Source organism: Durio zibethinus, unplaced genomic scaffold (assembly GCF_047325235.1).
Source record: "Durio zibethinus cultivar Kanyao isolate XHJ-2024 unplaced genomic scaffold, ASM4732523v1 HiC_scaffold_402, whole genome shotgun sequence".
NCBI classification, from domain to species: Eukaryota; Viridiplantae; Streptophyta; class Magnoliopsida; order Malvales; family Malvaceae; genus Durio; species Durio zibethinus.
Genome location: NW_028323025.1, coordinates 670,001 through 675,000, shown reverse-complemented (window position 1 = coordinate 675,000; position 5,000 = coordinate 670,001).

Here is a 5,000-nt window from a genome sequence, read left to right as displayed (position 1 = left end):
CAGCTTCTGCTCGCACCACCCCAGGGAGCCGTTGCCCGATTCAGGGACTTGGTCTGGGGTCTAGGGCAGCATCCGCCGCGTGCACGGGCTGGAGCTCGGCTCCCTTTTTTTGCATGCAAGCCAACCGATCGAGGCCATGGGCGCCTGCCGGTCACCGGAGCAACCAGTCGCCGGACAAAAATCACCGGAAGGCATGCACGCCCTGTATTTCGTTCGAGGGACGTTGGCCGGGGTGCACGCAATGGGAGGCCCATCGCGCACACCTACTCCCCCCGTGGGGGGGGGAGAGGGGGTGCCGGACCACCACCCCCTAAAGAGCATTAGAGATTTTACAGATATGCTACCAGTAGACGTTAAAATGTCTGAAACGGGGACACTTTTTCCAAACAAGCAAATCCCACACCGAGGGTGCGCAGGTGCCGATGGTGGTCGAGGCATGTGCCCGCAACAAGGGCCAACGTGAGCCGATGGTGGTCGAGCCAACCGCCCGCACCAGCTCGAGGCATGTGCCCACACCAAGGCCCGGCATGTATCGATGGTGTTCGACGTAGGGGCAATCTTCTGCTGATGGTGGTCGAGGCAAGAGCCCGCACCAAGGGCCAGCGTGTGCCCATGGTGGTCGAGGCAACCGTCCGCACCAGGGCCCAGCGTGTGCCGATGGTGGTCGAGGCAACCGCCCGCACCAGGGCCCAGCGTGTGCCGATGGTGCTCGAGGCAACCGCCCGCACCAAGGGCCGGCTTGTGCCGATGGTGTTCGAGGCAACCGCCCGCACCAGGGCCCAGCGTGTGCCGATGGTGGTCGAGGCAACCGCCAGCACCAGGGCCCAGCGTGTGCCGATGGTGGTCGAGGCAACCGCCCGCACCAGGGCCCAGCGTGTGCCGATGGTGGTCGAGGCAACCGCCCGCACCAGGGCCCAGCGTGTGCCGATGGTGGTCGAGGCAAGCGCCCTCACCAAGGCCGAGCGTGTGCCGATGGTGGTCGAGGCAACCGCCCGCACCAGGGCCCAGCGTGTGCCGATGGTGGTCGAGGCAACCGCCCGCACCAGGGCCCAGCGTGTGCCGATGGTGGTCGAGGCAAGCGCCCGCACCAAGGCCGAGCGTGTGCCGATGGTGGTCGAGGCAAGCGCCCGCACCAGGGCGCAGCGTGTGCCGATGGTGGTCGAGGCAAGCGCCCTCACCAAGGCCGAGCGTGTGCCGATGGTGGTCGAGGCAACCGGCCGCACCAAGGGCCGGCGTGTGCCGATGGTGTTCGAGGCAACCGCCCGCACCAGGGCCCAGCGTGTGCCGATGGTGGTCGAGCCAGGAGCCCGCACCAAGGGCCGGCTTGTGTCGATGGTGTTCGGGGCAACCGCCCGTACCAGGGCCCAGCATGTGCCGATGGTGCTGGGGGCAAGCGCCCGCACCAGGGCCCAGCGTGTGCCGATGGTGCTGGGGGCAAGCGCCCGCCCCAGGGCCCAGCGTGTGCCGATGGTTATCGGGGCAATCGGCCGCACCAGGGCCCAGGGTCTGCCGATGGTGCTCGAGGCAACCGCCCGCACCAAGGCTCAGCATGTGCCGATTGTGATCGAGGCAACAACCCACACCAGGGCCCAGCTTGTGCCGATGGCGGTCGAGGCAAGTGCCCGTACCGAAGGGCAGCCTATGCCGATGATGGTCGATGCATGTGCCATCACCATGCGTCATCATGTGCCATTGATGGTCGAGGCCTTGGCCGAAGTTCGATTTTGAGCCACGGTGCCCATGCTTGGCTCCAGCATGTGCTGGTGCCGCATTTTTTTCACTCGGGACAGCATCGCCGGAGCATCGCCGGAGCATCGCCGGAGTACCGCCGGAGAACCTGACCGGCGGCATTGGGGTTCCGGCGATTGGGAGGGGGGCCGGGGGGGTGTGCGCACATGATGTGCGATGGGTGCTGGTACTTGGCCTTGTGTTGGCCCCCTATCCCTCATCAAACCTCTGAGAATTCACACCCCCTTAAAGAGCATTTGAGATTTTACAGGTTTGCTACCAGTAGCCGTTAAAGTGTCTGAAATGGGGACACTTTTTTCAAACGGTCACAAAATCTTCTCTACTTCGAGTTTTTAGCTGAATTTTTTTGTGCATGCCAACAAAAATAGAAGGATCATGCCTACAAAATTTGGGGCCAAAAATCCTTATAAAAAAATTTTAAAAAATCCCGAACCGCAAAAAGTTTCGAAAATCGTGAAAAATAGAAAACGAGTCATCTTCCAACGAAACTTCACGTGAAGGCTTAGGGGACCATTGTATGAATTTACAAGCCATAAAAATGGCATTGGCACGGCAGAAATTTGAAGATGTGCCTAAACCCACCAGGGCCCAGCGTGTGCCGATGGTGCTCGAGGCAAGCGCCCGCACCAGGGCCCAGCGTGTGCCGATGGTGGTCGAGGCAAGCGCCCGCACCAGGGCCCAGCGTGTGCCGATGGTGGTCGAGGCAACCGCCCGCACCAGGGCCGATAGTGTGCCGATGGTGCTCGAGGCAACCTGTCGCACCAGGGCCCAGCGTGTGCCGATGGTGATCGAGGCAACCTGCCGCACCAGGGCCCAGCGTGTGCCGATGGTGGTCGAGGCAAGTTCCCGCACCAGCGCCCAGCGTGTGCCGATGGTGCTCGAGGCAACCGACCGCACCAGGGCCCAGCGTGTGCCGATGGTGCTCGAGGCAACCTGCCGCACCAGGGCCCAGCGTCTGCCGATGGTGCTCGAGGCAACCTGCCGCACCAGGGCCCAGCGTCTGCCGATGGTGCTCGAGGCAAGCGCCCGCACCAGGGCCCAGCGTGTGCCGATGGTGGTCGAGGCAAGCGCCCGCACCAGGGCCCAGCGTGTGCCGATGGTGGTCGAGGCAACCGCCCGCACCAGGGCCCAGCGTGTGCCGATGGTGCTCGAGGCAACCTGCCGCACCAGGGCCCAGCGTGTGCCGATGGTGGTCGAGGCAAGCGCCCGCACCAGGGCCCAGCGTGTGCCGATGGTGGTCGAGGCAACCGCCCGCACCAGGGCCGATAGTGTGCCGATGGTGCTCGAGGCAACCTGTCGCACCAGGGCCCAGCGTGTGCCGATGGTGCTCGAGGCAACCGACCGCACCAGGGCCGAGCGTGTGCCGATGGTGGTCGAGGCAAGCGCCCGCACCAGGGCCCAGCGTGTGCCGATGGTGGTCGAGGCAACCTGCCGCACCAGGGCCCAGCGTGTGCCGATGGTGCTCGAGGCAACCGACCGCACCAGGGCCGAGCGTGTGCCGATGGTGCTCGAGGCAAGCGCCCGCACCAGGGCCCAGCGTGTGCCGATGGTGGTCGAGGCAACCTGCCGCACCAGCGCCCAGCGTGTGCCGATGGTGCTCGAGGCAACCTGCCGCACCAGGGCCCAGCGTGTGCCGATGGTGGTCGAGGCAAGCGCCCGCACCAGGGCCCAGCGTGTGCCGATGGTGGTCGAGGCAACCGCCCGCACCAGGGCCCAGCGTGTGCCGATGGTGGTCGAGGCAACCGCCCGCACCAGGGCCCAGCGTGTGCCGATGGTGGTCGAGGCAACCTGCCGCACCAGGGCGGAGCGTGTGCCGATGGTGGTCGAGGCAAGCGCCCGCACCAGGGCCCAGCGTGTGCCGATGGTGGTCGAGGCAACCTGCCGCAGCAGGGCCCAGCGTGTGCCGATGGTGCTCGAGGCAACCGACCGCACCAGGGCCGAGCGTGTGCCGATGGTGCTCGAGGCAAGCTGCCGCACTAGGGCCCAACGTGTGCCGATGGTGGTCGAGGCAACCGCCCGCACCAGGGCCCAGCGTGTGCCGATGGTGATCGAGGCAACCGACCGCACCAGGGCCCAGCGTGTGCCGATGGTGCTCGAGGCAACCTGCCGCAGCAGGGCCCAGCGTGTGCCGATGGTGCTCGAGGCAACCGACCGCACCAGGGCCGAGCGTGTGCCGATGGTGCTCGAGGCAAGCTGCCGCACCAGGGCCCAGCGTGTGCCGATGGTGGTCGAGGCAACCGACCGCACCAGGGCCCAGCGTGTGCCGATGGTGCTCGAGGCAACCTGCCGCACCAGGGCCCAGCGTGTGCCGATGGTCGTCGAGGGAACCTGCCGCACCAGGGCCCAGCGTGTGCCGATGGTGGTCGAGGCAAGCGCCCGCACCAGGGCCCAGCGTGTGCCGATGGTGCTCGAGGCAACCGACCGCACCAGGGCCCAGCGTGTGCCGATGGTGCTCGAGGCAACCTGCCGCACCAGGGCCCAGCGTGTGCCGATGGTGGTCGAGGCAAGCGCCCGCACCAGGGCCCAGCGTGTGCCGATGGTGGTCGAGGCAAGCGCCCGCACCAGGGCCCAGCGTGTGCCGATGGTGCTCGAGGCAACCGACCGCACCAGGGCCCAGCGTGTGCCGATGGTGGTCGAGGCAAGCGGCCGCACCAGGGCCCAGCGTGTGCCGATGGTGGTCGAGGCAAGCGCCCGCACAAGGGCCCAGCGTGTGCCGATGGTGGTCGAGGCAAGCGCCCGCACCAGGGCCCAACGTGTGCCGATGGTGCTGGGGGCAACCGCCCGCACCAGGGCCCAGCGTGTGCCGATGGTGATCGAGGCAACCGCCCGCCCCAGGGCCCAGCGTGTGCCGATGGTGGTCGAGGCAAGCGCCCGCACCAGTGCCCAGCGTGTGCCGATGGTGGTCGGGGCAAGCGCCCGCACCAGGGCCCAGCTTTTGCCGATGGTGATCGAGGCAACCGGCCGCTCCAGGGCCCAGCGTGTGCCGATGGTTATCGGGGCAACCGGCCGCACCAGGGCCCAGGGTCTGCCGATGGTGCTCGAGGCAACCGCCCGCACCAAGGCTCAGCATGTGCCGCTGGTGATCGAGGCAACAACCCACACCAGGGCCCAGCTTGTGCCGATGGCGGTCGAGGCAAGTGCCCGTACGGAAGGGCAGCCTATGCCGATGATGGTCGATGCATGTGCCATCACCATGCGTCATCATGTGCCATTGATGGTCGAGGCCTTGGCCGAAGTTCGATTTTGAGCCA